This window comes from Capsicum annuum, chromosome 2 (genome assembly GCF_002878395.1).
Source record: "Capsicum annuum cultivar UCD-10X-F1 chromosome 2, UCD10Xv1.1, whole genome shotgun sequence".
Lineage (NCBI taxonomy): Eukaryota > Viridiplantae > Streptophyta > Magnoliopsida > Solanales > Solanaceae > Capsicum > Capsicum annuum.
In genome coordinates, this window is record NC_061112.1 from 46,221,937 (window position 1) to 46,238,135 (window position 16,199).

The 16,199-nt window shown below is 38.5% G+C and overlaps 1 non-coding gene across 1 annotated transcript; it reads left to right on the forward strand.

The window, feature by feature from the left end:
* The first annotated feature begins 1,669 nt into the window (after positions 1 to 1,669).
* Positions 1,670 to 1,776, forward strand: LOC124896361. Its single transcript, XR_007052722.1, has one exon. It is a non-coding gene; the product is annotated as a small nucleolar RNA R71 (small nucleolar RNA).
* Positions 1,777 to 16,199: the final 14,423 nt, after the last annotated feature.

Sequence of the window (16,199 nt, forward strand, 5' to 3'; positions counted from 1 at the left end):
TTTCAAATGCGTGCAACCTTGGCATGATAAGATGATTTGTTGTGCAAACCGTAACCCTCATGTCATGGGGAGTTTGTATTTGTTTATCCTCTCTTTGGTTTTGCAAGGTTTGCATTCGAGGTCGAATCCTTTTCAAGAAGGGGAGGATGATATGGGACAAATGGCCATCTTATCTTTTGATAACACCTTTAGAGGCCAACACATAGAGGCTCAAAACTTGGTCACCTCTAGTATATGAGAACATGCATAGAGGACCCGTTTTGAGCATGCTATTAAACAAACTCGTGTGTGGAAGATTACATGGGGACTTACATTTGATGCCAATTCAAGACTACAAGTTTTGAAGTGTGACCCCATGGTTTTGGGGAATTGAAAAAGGACCCTTCATTAAGGTTATTTTGGGGATTGCACATATTAAAGAAACAACCCATGACCTTTCCTTTCATTAAGGGTATTTTGGTCCATTATACTATGTAATAAGCTAGGCTATATATAGTCTCTTATTAGTCTTTTCTCTTTAGTTGTTTGATGATAAAAATATGAGACATTGAAAATCCTCTCTCTTGAGAGTAGACCAGCTTAGTGTAGTTCTTAGTTAGGTCTTGGATTAGCCATTGTAGTTTAGGGCTTGGAAAAGCCAATATTGTTCTTTGCTTGGAAACGGTGGATCTTGAGGTGAGTTGATTCCCTTAGAAATCACCGTAACAGTACGGTATTGTTGTTATATTCATTAGGGGGTTTTGAGTTTAATATACTCTTTAGTTCCTAATCTTTATAATAATCTATGTCTCACTATCTATCTTTACCTTTCTTGCAATTATGTTAGTGTTTGTATCTTGTAATCATTCATTCTTGTTGAATCCGAATCTTATGCTCATATTGTTATTGTTGTATTATTGTTGTTTTGGTGTTAAAACACCTTGTAAACTTGTGATACTTGTGTTGTTGTTGTTGGACGAAACTAGCACTCAAAGGGGTCCTCGGGTTGCTCTCAATTTGTGGACTATTTTTTGTAGTTTATGTGCCTTCCGTGGTCTTTCTTGTATCAAGCCATAATATTATTCAATATCATTTCAATATTGTTAGAATGAGTTATGGTATGATTCCCTTGAACTAGTTGTTATTGAGTTTGATTCACTGGCCCACGGTATTGATTTGTATTTTGTGCTTGATTTTCACCCCTTGAGAAATTGGGATAATTTTGACAATTCGTATTGTAAGTATTTCCAAAGTTCTATTGTCATTGATGATTAATATTCCCACATAATTAATAGATTCTGTATTAACCGCACAAGAATCTGTTGTATGTTCACTACTCCCACAAATCTCACACCAAGTATTAGCCTGATGAATTGTATTTGTTGTTGCTGCAGGCTGGGTAACCCCCAATTTCATATTGTTGAACTGAGTAGTTAACTGATTCTTTAATGTAGCAAGCTGAGCTAATATAGCAGTAAACAAGTCAACCTCCAACGCACCCGCAACCTTCTTTGAAGAACTTTGTGAGTCAGCATGGCACCCAGGATTCTCTAATGAAATTTGATTCAATAGTGTGTATAATTCAACATACGTCTTCTCAAGAGCTTGCCCACCTGCTGCTGAATCTAACAGAATCTTGGTGTTTGGCTCAAGACCCTCTATGAAAGTATTAACCAGTACATCATTAAACTAATGATGATGGGGTTAATTTCTAAGCATACCCTTAAATCTTTCCCAAGCTTGGTAAAGATTTTCTCTTGTTTTCTGCCTGAAACTCGGAATCTCACTTCTCAACGGTGTTGTCTTCCCGGATGGGCAGAATCAAATAAGTAAATTCTAAGCCATATAGTCCAAAGAAATGATGGAGTTTAGTGGTTCAGCATATAACCACCTCTTTGCTTCCCCAATTATAGAAAAGGGGAAGAGAGTCAATCTAACATAATAAGAAGATACCCCAGTAGGAATATAGGTATCGCTGATTTCCAAGAAAGTCTATATGTGTTGTTGTGGATCTTCATGTGAGAGCCCTACAAATTGTCCACCCGAATACAATAGCTGCACCATATTTTGCTTCAATTCAAACTGACCACCCGCCTCTGGATTGCGAATACAATTAGTAGTATGGTTTCATAAGTAGGATTGCCACTTTACAAACAGGTTTGGATTTTGATCGAGCAGGAGCAGCTGGAATCACCGGAGCTAGAGAACGTGCAGCATTTGGATTAATTAGATCAATAAGATTAAGATCTCTTTGCTCTGCCATTTGAACTTGCTGAATTGGATAGTTAGCTCTTTTCTTCTGATGTAATGCCTGTTCTAGTTCTGAATAAGGCTCTACAACCTATCTATCTCTTGCCAGTCTGGTACTTTGCTAGTACTGCAAAATTCAGCCACTAAGATCAAGTCGTTAACACTTAAACTTATTATCAAAAATCAAAAATTTAGAAAATCACTAATTATACTAGTCCCCAACAACGGTGCCAAAAAATTATTGCGGTCTATCATACATGCAAGTACAAGCAATCGCACAAGTAATATGGTGACTCAGATAGTCGAATATCATACCCATGAGGACTACTTAACTAGCCATTCTACTAACTTTAGTTTCGACAACTATGTATTAAGTGTTGAGAGTATCAAGATAGTTTTGAAGATTTAAGTAATAATCTAATTTATAAGGAAATAACAATGTGGACAATAGCAACGTAAGAAAGGTTGTAAACAATACTAGTGAGAATTCCAGTGTTGAGACACTCTTAACAATATTACAAATATCTATTCTTATTGTGGTTTAGTTGATTATCAGGTTATTGATTCGCAAGGTTTAGAATATGATCATGGTCTTCTGATGAGCCTAGTGATGAGCCACCTCTGCGTCGCAGAGGTTACAGCAAGGGAATAGGTACCGCATCGTAGTAGTCAATCCAAAGGAATGAGGTATGCGCTACACAGCTTAGTCTAAGGGAATAGGGTTTGTGTTGTGGGGCTATCACGGAGCCTCACTGGAATTCACCTTTGGTCAAAAATTCATAGGGTGACGCGGGGCACAATTTGGAGGAATAGCCTCTGCATCATACAACTTATTCCTTCTCTTCTTGTTGCTTCTTTAATTGCTTCCATCTTTAAATCCATGTTTCCCGAGCTCAATCCACTTTTTCTCATGTCTATAAAATCAATCCCAAAACTTCAATCATTACTCGTTTCCCGTCATGCATCCAATTGCGTCCAATTTTATCAAAAATCAACCTGGCATCACTAATCACATCCATTAGATAATAATGCAACTATAACTAAAACACAATAAGAATAACAAATTTTAGCTCTTAGACTAAGTCCTAGTATGGGTAAATATTGGTGCTTGGATATATAAATACACCCAAGATTAGAGAGCTCAAGACCACCCCCTACTGACTTATTATAATACCCTGTCTCTAAAAATTTTCTATCCATCATACAACTCATCCCTTGAGTTGTATGCATAACATACGAGTGGTATGTTGAAGTCATATCCAAAGCAGTGTGGCATGGTGCGTAATCTTTTAAAGGTGCAACTTTGACCCTAGGAGTCATCAAGAAGAGTATGAGTTCTATGAGGCCAAGTCGTAAAAACATCAGTAAAGACTTCTAAAGAATCTATCCAAGATAGGAGTGGGGGGTTAAGAGTTGCATGAGCATGATATGAGTCATAGGTTGAACTCGTAGGTTGATCAATACGTACCATCTTAGAGACTGCAAAGCTTATGAGTCATGGAAGCTAGTTGTACCATTGCATACGAGTATTATGGTAGACTCGTAAAGATTGGCGAGTAAGCTCTAAAAAAGTTAAGATAAGGGCCTTTTTGTCTTTTACCCCTTATAACTCCCAACCCATGACCCTATACTAAGGAGAGGCGTTACTTTTCCCCTCTTTTCCATCCATTAAATAACACAAAATCTCTCATCCCATTCTCAATAACAAGATTAGGGTTTCTTCTTAAGATCATCTCCCAAGTCTCAAAGGTCAAGAATACTTCACCAACTCAAGAACTTCAAGGTATGTGGGATTTATGAATAAGGATATTCTTTCATCCTTGTGCCTAAAACGTTTTTTAAAGTTAAAGTTACATAATTTTCAATGAGGGTTCACACCCAAATTATCTTGTCTTGAGTTTATGAATTAGCATGTGATTGAAGTATTAAAGTGCAAACATGTTCTCATCTATTTATGTTTTGACTTAAAGATTCTTTATTATGATTTGAATATCATGAGTTTGATTTGAAACATTGATTAAAGATTTCCAATTATGTTTTAAGCATGATATTGTATTACAAGTTATATGAAAGAAAGTATGGGATTTAAAGCTTAAGTATAAGCACTAATTTTACAAGAAAGTTTGATCCTTTGATCTAAAGATAAGACTTGAAATTTGCAATTGTTCATCTTGATTATGATTTAAATAAAAGAGAAGCATAATTGGTTTCTAGCATACAAACTCTTATGCTATTTTAATGTAGATTTCTTAAGTATGGGAACATTATGTATATACTTTAGGAGTAGTATTTAGCACCGAGAAGGGAATGCAGATGAGAGTATCCTAAATTCCTAGAAACTACAAGCCAACGTAGGTTAAGATTTTTCCTAATATGGATGAATTTAAGAATAGTGATCACTAAGATAAGGTTCTATTCCGAAGGCAAGGGTAGGGCAACTCTCCCCAACGTGGGTAAGACGTTGGACTCCATGGTAGCTCACATGATTTATGTCGATTAGAATAATCTCCCATAAGAAAGACTAAAAGCAAAGATTTTAAGAAACTAAGTGTTATGGCTCACTAAGTTATTCTTATGCTTCATTAACTAAGATTTATGATCTTGCAGTCTTAAGTTTTACTTAAGTCCAAGGTTCTGGTACCCGTTTGCAGCAGCACGATTGACTTAGGCATCATTACTTACATCCATACTTGTGGTGGGTCCTCATAGTTTGAGGGCCCGATTTATTATATTTCCTCTATGGATGATAGTTCTTAGACATTTGATTTCAATTTTATATTTGGGTCAGCTGGGGTCTGTCCCAGTTGCTCTCTAGTTATTAGTAGAGGCTTGTCTGATGGTGAATGTTTAAGTTTAAATTCAAGAAGTTTGTACAATGATTTCTAAGTTAAAGATTCACTTTAAGTTTTGATATTGCTTATATTTAGATTTCTTCATATGATAGCCATCCTAATTACATGAGTTCTAAACTGAAAACATATCATGGGTTACCTTGGGGCTATCGTAGACTTGGGCAATATGTGACGTCCAGGGGGTACTTTCGGGGTATTACACTCATACACTGGTCAATAGGGTCAAAGTTGATTTATTTGAGGAGATCATTCGCAGATATTTGTTTGGGCTGGAATTTATAGGGCCGGCTACTACAAGAGAGTTTGATTATAGAAGAGATTGCTAATCTTGGTATTCATGCCCCTTGGGTCAAGGGGAAGATGGAGATAAAAAAAGTCCTCACTGCGCTTCACAATAAAGTTTTGGTGGACCGTTGAAAGTCACAGGTTAAGTTAAACAGTGACAGATAATGTGCTCACATGGAACCAAGTTGTATTGGTTGCTAGCCTCAAGGTTGGCTATGACATAGATTTCTCTAGGTTAATCCAAGATGAGATTCATGAGATGGTCTTTCATGAAATTACCTCAATTTCTTTCCCCTGCTTGATACAAAGACTGTTATGCGGTAGAATTCCGGTGATACTGGAGGTTGATAATATGGTTGAGGATACCTGCATAGCTGATATTGGGTTTATTAGAGATGAAGCCAACTCTATTGATCTATAAAAGGCATAACATTTTACATCTTCAGGTGCAGACTACTTTAAGGGGCGTTCTATGTCGACTAAGCATGTTGATAGACCGATATTAGGCAGTGATATTGAAACAGGTCGCCAGCGAGTAGAGTATTAATATACAATGGGCAGTAAGGGGGCTACGGTTACTTCAGCTCCAACATCTACTTCTTTAGTGCCCCTTTGCCCACCAGTTTCAGGGATGGTAATAATACCACATAAGTTTTTAAAGCATTTGTTGCATTGGTAGCAGGATTTGAGTAAGCATCAAACACACACCAATACCTAGTTGGCTAAGTTATTTGGCCAGATCAGTACTTAGGTACGAAATACATTGAAGGTATCTAAGACATGAGTAGATCCGATGGTGATAGACACTATATAGCAATTTACTTGAGAGTTGTATGAGAGGACTAATATTTTTAAGGACCAAATAAGGTATCGACTCCACGAGGCTCAGGTGCATGACTTATCGAGATTGTGCGAAAGGGTGGCTACTTTGATATTAGAGGTGCGCACTTTAGCTGAGAGACACTTTCCTATCATCTTTCCAGTGGTAAATTTCTTTATACAGTCACTTCCTATATTACCATCACTGATAATAATTTATTTGTTGCGGAGGGTGAGGCCCAGACTGTTGGGGCTAAGAAAGGGCGAGAGCATGAGGAGAAGGATGACAGCTCAAATGAGTTTAGGAGGGCTATGAAGAGGGCCACTGTGGAGTTGATTATTAAGCTCGATATTAACAAGAAGAGGCATGCCCATCTTATATTGGGTGACTCTTTATCACGACCCAAACTAGGGCCTGGTCATGATGAGTATCTCAAGTTCGTCAAGGATCGCAGACCACCCCCTTTGCCTAGTGTAACACCCCGAAAATGGGTCCCAAGATGTCATACGGTGCTCAAAACTACGAGTAGCCTTAAGCTAACCCTGTATGCCTTCTACAATGTCTAAATCTCAAAATAGAGGAAATATATAGAGAAATAATCAAAGCTGAGATATGAAATTCCATCAGAGCTAAACTGAGGTTATCTGAAACATAATATCTAAAATAATTGACTTAAGAGTCTGAACAATCAATACTAGAAAATCTTAATCACATCTAGCAGTCTAAAAAGCCTCTACCACTAATAACTATAGAATAATCTATACCAATAAGCTGAAAAACTGAATAACTGGGTCCCTGAACTATAAGGACTCACCAACTGGCAGGATATAGGTGGAGATGCTCAAAATCACTCACGCTGCAGAAACTGAGCACCTGGACCTACATTATGAGACAATGTAGTACATAGATGTATATGTGGATCAGTACTTTGGATTGTACTGAGTATATGGGGGTGAATGCATAAGTAAAACATTATATCAACATCTTTGTCAAATTTCAAAAGAATGCATGCTAAATGTAAATGACTTACATAAGCTTGAGTAACTGAAAGCTAAAATCTGTAATCATGAGTAACAAAACATGTTGTATAAATATAGTGAGTCATAACATTTAGTTCTAAAGTTGTACTTGTATTCAGTTTTAAAAACATACTGTCTAAGTGTAGAAAGGATTCACTTCTATATCTAAAATCTGTAGCTAAGTCTTATATAAAGAAATATCTGAATAAAATTATGAGCCTTTACACTTAGTTTTCTAAAAGCTATTCTGTTAAGATTATTCTATTTTGTTGAGTTTTTACTAGTAGGGAGGTTCTTCTAACCGATGTACACTATTTGACCTATCATAGTATTCAACGTCTAGTTCCCTTATGGGAAAACCTCACGTTGGGGAGAGGTGTCATACTCTTGCTAAGGAGTATAACCTAATCTAAGTGATCACATTTATATCTGTCATCCATATAGAAATAGGAATAATCTGATAATCTGAACCTATGTTGGCTCGTAGTTTTGGGGCATACGAACACATTCAACTCGGTGATAAATACTACTCCCTTTAATCTGTATGCTCATTCTGTTGGAAATCCACTTTAAAACTAGTATAAGGGCTTATAATGAAAACAAATTATGCACCTATCTGTTTCAATCTGTAAGCAAAGCTAATCTGTTTTCTATAAACTGTAATAAAAATTGTAAAGTGGATTTCATATCTTATCTGAGGATTGAAAGATCAAATCTTTATCAAAAATCTGAAAATAAACTAATCGTAGGATGCTTAAAGCATAATCTTTCTTGAAATATCAACATTCAAACTAGGGCTTACTGATCCATGCATCAAATTCATGTGAAATCATCATAAGGTTCATGCTTGATAATGAAAATAATGATAATTCAATTCAAAATTTGAAAATTATTGCAAATAACATAAATATTTGAAAATAGACATGCAATTCATCATCTAAATCACTTGAAATCTTATAATCTTGCAAATAGCAATATTGGTATGAACCCTAATTTGAATCTCATGTAATTTCATTAAAAAAATCAGCTTTAAAACTAATTTTGGGCACAAAGATGAAAGAAGTATTCTTGTTCATAACCCCACATACCTTAATTGATGCAATTACTAAGGAAGCTTGAACTTGAATTCCTATTGTGCTCTTGACATAGCTTCTTGAAGTTCTTGAATTGGGAACCTTGAATTTTGAGTTTCATGGAGAAAAAATGATGGAATTTTTGATTTCTTGGGGATTAAGTTTTGAGCACTAGGGTTTCTTTGAGAGAAAGTTGATGAAAAGTGAGCATATAATGCTTAGAATAGGATTAATTCACTGTTATTCACGAATTGGGGCTGGGGAAATACATTGCCCTTTGTAAAATTAAGTTCAGAAACTGCAATCCCTATTTGGCACACCACTGCAATGCACCGCTATCACGGTGGCTCACTAGAAAAAGAACGAGCGTCAATTTGGCCATTGGCGCGACGCGGCATAATCGCGTTGCATCACTGGAAAAGGACGAGTACCATCATGCACTCCACCGTGACTCGGTGAATGTCCATCTGGGAATTTTGACGCGATACAGGCTAATCACAGCGAGCTACTGGAATGGAACGAACAGGAACTGGAAATTCACTACGACACGACGTAATCGTGGTTCTTCTCTGGAAATCGGACAATTGCAAATTCGTCCTTCACTGTGACGCGGTGCCTGTCGAAATGCCCTACTGTTTTCACAAAAACTGCCATAACTTCTCAATCGAGTTTCAAATTAAGGTGAAATCGGTATCGTTGGAAATCTGATTCAATTCTCTACACATTGGAGGCTCTAGAGCTGTAAAATTCCACATACCTTAAGAGTTATACCCTTTCAAATCTAACCCTTGACACACTAGAAGCTAAACTGAGCTAGGAAAAACTATGGGGTATGACACCTAGCTAGACAGAACACAATACAGCTAGCAGCGGATGAATTTCAAACATATATCAAGATAAGATGAGCTTCGAACATATAACAACGTAGGCAACTCAAAAAGGAATTTAAGAATTTCAACAACATTCCTATTCACAGTAATCCACAAAGCCTCTAAACAGACCAAAATCAATTTAAGTCGGGACATGCCCTCGACGATAGCCAAAATAATCCAATATAAGTGGTCTAAGACATAAATGAAACAAGACTTTAAAATAATATCCCTTTCGGAGAATAGAAGCTCACAACTTCAAACTTGATTGGTGATAACCCAGAATCCTATCACTACGCATGAAAAGTAGAAGTGTATCTGGTTCCTACATTACTTAGGGATATATCATTCGGAGATGGTTAGCGAGGTGAGAGCTAACATGTAACTCAGGAAAGGGGATAAAGTAATTCCATGATCAATAGTTCAAAATCATTCAAAACCAATGCACACAATCATATGTATATACATATATATATAACATACCGGGATAGGGAACAAGCCTTAGCATGAACTGGAAAACATTAGCCTAGACTATGCAGGTTGACCATTATAAAAATAACCCACGGGCTACATGGGTCTAGCCGTCATTGCTGGATAAACCCCAGTGAGTGTTAGCCACACGAATAGAGATATCATAGAAGATTGGGGAATCCACAACCCTTCGCAACAAATATAAATATAATATGACATAAGCACATGGTCATCAAGACTAACCCTTTTGCCAGCAAATACGAGTTTCCAGTATCAGTCCCTCGGGACCTATACCTTCACGGCTAGCTACACAACCCTCTTTATGCACAATTAAAATGTTTACACATTTTCATTAATTGAAACATAATCATCCACTAAGGCACATATTGTTGCTATTGTCATACCAACCACTCTTGTAAGCTATTATCATCATCATGTTATTTTAGTTATAATTGCTAGGGGAAACCACAACCCCACAAGATCTAATCATTCATACACATAGGGGAATCCACTACCCCCTAGGTTCAATTATTTATTTAACTTGGGGGAGTCCATGACCCCCTAGATTCAATTCAAAACCATTATGTTTCATTAGTCTTTTATGCAATACATTGGTTCCAAAAGTAGTTCAATGCATATATACTTATGTTCAAAGACAGTTTCACAAGATTGGGTTGAGGTTATCACCAATTCAATTATCAAAATCCACATAAATAGGGGAATCCACAACCTCTTTATTTATTTACCATGCCCATGCACCCTATAAGTTCAAAACCATCAATAATGTATGAACAATGCATATAAACCATAGGAACATTATTTAAGGAAACAATTATTCTAAACCTTCAACCTACATTCCAAAGACAACATTCAAAACCACTTGAATAATAATTTAAAATACATGTTTTGACAAATAAGCTTTGTGGAAAGTAACATGCTTGAAAGTATCATAATTATGGAAAGAAATCACCCTTGAAAGCTCTAATTGATCAACCTTGAGAAACTCTAGGTGTTCTTTGACTTGGGATTTGAGAATGTTTTAAGATTGTATTTGATGGTCAAGTATTGAGAATAAGGTCCCCAATATTTTTTATGGTCATAGGTCATAAGTGAGGAAAGAGGTAAATACAAGAATGCCATCACTTAAAAGTGTAAAAAAGTTACCCTGTCATCATGGCTCGCCTTACAACTCGTGGCGTCTAGCTACGAGTTATCTCCACGACTCGTAGTCTGAACAGTAGCTTAAGTACCCCTCATTGTTGACCCTATGAGTCATACATTATGACTCTTGAGGTGTCATTACGACACGTAGGGTCTTGGTCGTTGTCAAGGTAGAAACACTAGGCACCTTTACTGGTTTGGCTATGAGAAGAACAATACAACTCGTTTAAAGTCTTGACTACTCATTTGGTGCGGTCGTACTCATAATAGACACCTTGGGAAACCTCACTGGTCACCCTATAATTGATGTTCTACGACCCGTAAGGTGACCTTATGACCCGTAAGGTGACCTTATGACTCGTAAGGTAAGTCATAGGTTAGGCAATAAGCTCAAGACCAAGAAATTTTCTAAGGAACAAAATCTGGGGTGTTACATTCTCCCCCTAGGATCATTCTCCCCGAATAATGAGACAAGGTATCCATTAGCACGATTTAACACAGAACACAACCACACATTTCTGTAAAAAAAGTCAGTAAACAAAGATGTTAAGGAAAACACATACCTTAAGCACGATTATCCAAAATCAGGAACAAGAAATGGATATTTGGAATTTATGTCCTCTTCAACTTCCAAAGTAGCTTCTTCAACCTTATGATTCCTCCATAGAACTTTCACTGAAGCCACATCCTTAGTTCTCAAACAATGGACTTGCCTATCCAAAATTTCAATCGGAACTTCCTGATATGATAAGGAATCCGAAATGCCAACACTCTCCAAAAGGACAGCCAAGGAAGGATCACCCAGGCACTTCTTCAACACTGAGACATGGAACATCGGGTGGACAGAACCAAACTCGAAGGCAACTCCAACTCATAAGCCACATTGCCCACTCTTCTCAAAATCAAGTAAGGACCCATCTACTGGGGACTGAGCTTTCCCTTTTTTCTAAACCTCATCACTCCTTTCATGGAAGACATCTTCAAGAAAATCTAATCACCAACATCAAACTCTAACTCTCTTTGCCTCATATCTGTATAGAACTTTTTGTGAATTTGGATGGTCTTATGCCTATCCTAATCATCTTAACCTTCTTCATGGATTGATAAACCAAATCAGGTCCAAAGAATCTAGGCTCACCTACTTAGACCAACCAATAGGAGAACAACATCTCCTACCATACAAGGCATTGAACGGAGCCATATGAGCTAGAGTGATAGTTGTTATTATATGCGACCTCGAAGAGAGGCAAATGATAAACCCAACTACTACCAAAATCAATCACACGGGCCATTAGCATATCTTCCAAAGTCTAAATAGTCTACTCCACTTTTCTATCCATTTGAGGGTGGAATGCGATGCTAAGGTTCACCTTAGTTCCCAAACCTCTCTGAAATGACCGACAAAAGTGAGATGAGAACTGTGTACCTCTATCTGAAATAATAGAAACAGACGTACCATGAAACTTGACAATCTTCTAAATAAACAACTTCCCATAATCCTCTGTAGAATAATTAGTCCTCATGGGTAAAAAATGAGCAGACTTGGTCATCCTATCTACGATAACCCAAATTAAATCAAACTGACCACGAAATCCATAGTAATTACTTTCTATTTTCAGATGGGTAACTTAATCTCTTGAGACAAACCATCATGCCTCAAACGTTCCACCTTCACCTATTGGCAAACCATGCACTTAACCATCAACAGTGTATGGTTTGCCAATCATAGTACATCTTCATCAAACCCGAATGAACAGTGTATCATGACTCATGAGCCTCATCCAAGATCCTTTCTCCCAACCCATCAACATCGGGAATACACAATCTAACTTGGTACCTAGGATACCATCACCACCAATCTTAAAATCCATGACTTTCTACTGACCCGTATCATCCTTAATCTGCATCAACATAAGATCCAAAACATGTTTCTCCTTTACCTCAATATCAAGAAAAGACTTCACCATCTCTTGAATGATTACCCCACCATCCTCAGAATCTAAAAGACAAATTCCAAGATTAACCAAACACTGAATATCCTTCACCAACCTTCACTTCTCCTCATCCACATGTCATAATCTCCCTATAGATAACTTGCTAAGAGTATCAGCAACTACATTAGCTTTATTTCGGTAATAGTGAAGACTAATATCATAATCCTTGAGAAACTAAAGCCACCTCCTTTGCCTGAGATTCAACTTCTTCTGGGTGAACACGTACTGCAACATAGGTTGCCTTGTAGGTTGGAGATTTTGCAAAGTTAAAGATTTTAAATCTGATTTCCATGACCTAAGGCATGATTTGTGAGTTGTACCTATGACTCAACCCATGAATCATGAGTTGACACCGACTCTTGTTTTCTACACTGTTTAGCATATTTCTTTTGTATCTATAAAGCCTTTTGGATGTTTTATTATCATTTTATGCACTTTATACACTATTGATATTATTGTCAAGTTCTGAGATACATTATTAATTATGGAATTATTGTTCTTGATTTTTAGGGTTTACAATTAATTTGAGATTTTGGATTTTCATTCTTCTTCTTCGTAAGTTCATCATTATGCTTTCATCCATGAAATTTATTCTTGTTCTTACAACCATGAATAACTAAACCCCACAACTAGGGTTGTGGGAACCCAGATGGATTAACAAAGCATTTTTAGTGCAAAGTCATTCTAGATTGGTGTTCTTGATATATTGGGATTTCCTTAGCTTTGATTGTATTCTTAACAGTTGCAAACATTGGGAACTCGTTTGTATTTGATACTTGCTTGAGAAAGGTACATATTAGGAAAAAGCGATCACAATAGTAATTTAAAGCTATCAACCTTCATATAATTAACTTAAGAGTGAGAGGACATAGTCAATCTGAGATCATAAAGCAAGGATTAGTAATGCGACACTCCAAGACTGAGAGGAGATGAGTGAAATTCACCCAAACCAAGGTTAAGAGATGGTTAGGTGATAAATAACTTGTTAGATTTTGCATGGAAGGCACCAAAATAGTTTGACAAGCATGAACAGTCTGTGGAGTTATGACGTCAGGGGAAACACAATCTTAGTGACCATTTTATATTGATAACAATCGTAATTGACCAATATTGTTATTGTTGCTCTTATTTTCACAAACTCTCTTTTTACTTTCTGCAATTTTCAATTACATCGGCAAGCTCGTGATAGATTTTTGACTTATTCCTAGTGGGATCAACTCCAACCTGATTGGGTTCTATTTTTGACAAGCGGCCATTTTATACTTTCTTGGAGGTATAATATAGGCGACATCAGTTATCCACTACTTCTCTTACTAAGTGACAATTTTTCTTCACTGTCGTAGTTTCTTTTCATAAATCCTCCATCACGTTGTTGTCTCCTAGGTTTTTCAAATACAATAGTTTTTTCAGTTCCATTCGCCAACTTAAAACATATGCATCTTTTCACTTCTAATCCATAACTAATAATGCTATCCCCATCCTATATTATACATATTTTCAATGTGTTAGTTCAATTTGATCTGTTAGGATTTTTAAATAGCCCAATTATATTAAGATTCATATATAACCATGAATACACAATCTAACTTGGTACCTAGGATACCATCACCACCAACTCCGCCTGCACCCGCCGCTCAGTCTCCAACAGCCGAAGCTCGGTCCAGCCGCAGCTCCGCCTGCACCCGCCGCTCAGTCTCCAACAGCCGAAGCTCGGTCCAGCCGCAGCTCCGCCTGCACCCGCCGCTCGGTCGCCAGCAGCCGCTGCACCCAAACGACGACCAGTTCCCTCGGTCTTCAGCAACCGCAACTCTATCTCAGCACTAGAATCCCCCGGAACCCGGTGACCTCTAACCTTTGTTATTTATTTTATTTTATTTTATTTTATTTTATTATATCTTGTTTCATTCTTCGTATTATGCTAGTAGTAGCCCATGTACCTTGACTTGCGTTGGATTTGTTGATATTGTCGGTTGTCTGTTATTGTTGTAGCTGTGGTCGTCTCTTCCACTGCTTTGGTTTGGGTTATCGGCTTGGGAATCTGTTTTTGGGGCTGTGGGTGTTGAGTCTAGTGGTGTTTGCTCTCCAGTTGAGTTTAGTTTTGTTCCTGGATTATTCCTTTGAATTTGTGTAAGCCTTGTATTTCTTGCTGCTGCTTTGCTACTGTGGCTGTGGGCGGTAATGGTTGGATAGGGTCATATTCGAGGGGGTTGGGGCATGGGGCCGTGGTGGGGGCGGGGGATGAGGAAAGGGCGGGAGTGGGAGGGAGGCCAAGGTTTGGCCGCGGGGGGTAGTGGAGGGCGTGTGGATAGTGTTGGTAGGCTGAGGGTTGGGTCTTGGAATAGAGAAACCCTTCAGGGTAAGTCCATAGAGCTTGTGAAGATTCCTAGGAAGAGGAGGATCAATATTGTGTATGTTCAAGAGACCAAGTGGGTAGGGTCTAAGGCTAGGGAGGTGGATGGTTACAAGCTGTGGTACTCTGGGAGCGAGAGGCGTAGGAATGGAGTTGGCATCTTAGTAGATGAAGAGCTTAGAGGTCAGGTAGTAGAGGTGAAGAGGATCAACGATAGGTTGATGACTATTAAGTTGGCCATTCGGGGGTTTACCCTGAACGTGTGTAGTGCATACGCGTCGTAAGTGAGATCGGAAGAGGAGGAGAAGATGCGGTTTTGGGAGGCTTGAGAGGAGGTGGTGAGAGGCGTGCCTAGCTCAGAGAAGATTGTTGTAGCAGGAGATTTCAACGGGCACATCGGGGCGTTACCGGGAGGCTTTGGTGATGTGCATGGTGGTTTTGGTTTTGGGGAGAGAAATGAAGAGGGGGCTACTCTATTAGAGTTTGCGAGGTCCTTTGGGCTGGTGGTGGTGAACTCGGGCTTCCCGAAGAAGGACGATCACCTGATCACCTTTCGAAGCGCGATAGCCAGGACCCAGATTGACTTTTTGTTGCTTAGGAAAGGGGATAGAGCATTGTGTAAGGACTGTAAGGTCATACCGAGCGAGAATCTTTCGACCCAGCATAGGCTCTTGGTTATGGATTTAGGTATAAAGAAGAATAGAAAGAGGAGGAGTAAGGAGTGTAGACCTAGAATTAAGTGGGGCGGCTTGACGCCAGTGAATGCGTGGGAGATAGGGGAGAAGTTGGCGGGAATGAGGGTGTGGGAGTGTAGGGGGGACGTGGATTGTATGTGGGATAGGGCGGCTAGGTGCATCAGGGAGAATGCAAGTGAGGTGTTGGGTGTTTCTAGGGGCCGGGTCGGGCATCATCGGGGGGATTGGTGGTGGAATGAAGAGGTGGAGAAGAAAGTGGGGACCAAGAAAGGGGCGTATGCTAAATTGGTTGAGAGTAAGGACGAAGAAGAGAAGCGGGTAAACAAGAAAGAGAACAAGCTAGCTAGGAAGGAGGCTAAGTCAGCAGTCACGGCAGCTAAG